Here is a 1,063-nt window from a genome sequence, read left to right on the forward strand (position 1 = left end):
AACCTTTCTAGCGAGCCTGCATACTTGATAATACATGTTACAGGAGATAAATTAATGTCCAAATGCTCCCCTTTTCTGATTCAAATGCTATTTGAATCCATTATTGGGCACCTGAAAAAATACAGAAGTTGAGGTCTAGGGACTTGTTTACAGAAAGCATCATTCAACAACTAGCAAGGCTTTTTGCAACAAAAAGTCTTGGAGATATGGTTGTTTTGATCACACCACATGGAAATTTAAACTCATCACATGGTGTGATATCTGAGATTGATCTGATGTCTTACGATGAATCAGATATTCAGATTTGTCGTTCAGGTCTAGGTGTCACTGCTGTCTGACACATTTCCATTCGTCGAGATGGCAATTTGATACCTATAAAACATCTAATTCTAGCTTTCAATAAGCCAATATTGCCATGTGCCATTATATCAGGATATCTGTGATGTCCAGTTCGACCGTATATTTCAAACCCGCTGCGCTGCTTCAAATGCCAGCAGTTTGGACATTCTGAAACAGTCTACAGTGGGAAGAGTGTATGTGCACAGTATGTAATTGAAGGTCACCAGAATACTGAGTATACAAATACTCCATACTGTGTGAATTGCAAAGATGCTCATTCTGCCTACTCCCAGAAACGCCCTGCATGGCAGAGAGAAAAAGAAATCTGGCATCTAAAAACATTCAACAACTTATTCTCTTCGTAGACTGTATATCGTAATAATTACACTACTCATACACCTTATATAATACAGCCAAATTTATTATAACACTTCAAACGTTTTCGGACATCTTTAATGCCCTTTTTCAAGAACGAACCACCGGAAATCGAATCTTGGCGAATTCATAAAAACGATAAATGCGTTTTGGAACGCTATTTAAACAAACTCTTATTGCGCAGAATCGTGCCGTTTGTTTACCGTTAAAAATAAAGAATACTACCAATAACCACTAATACGATACATCAACCATACATATATGAACCTAACATAAATAAAGACAACAATGCTAAATATAACCATAAAATCACTAATAATAATGCACGTGTAGCCCGATTGCACCTTTC

The sequence above is a fragment of the Centruroides sculpturatus genome, unplaced genomic scaffold (genome assembly GCF_000671375.1).
Source record: "Centruroides sculpturatus isolate CEXI.00-Female unplaced genomic scaffold, Cexi_2.0 scaffold72, whole genome shotgun sequence".
NCBI classification, from domain to species: domain Eukaryota; kingdom Metazoa; phylum Arthropoda; class Arachnida; order Scorpiones; family Buthidae; genus Centruroides; species Centruroides sculpturatus.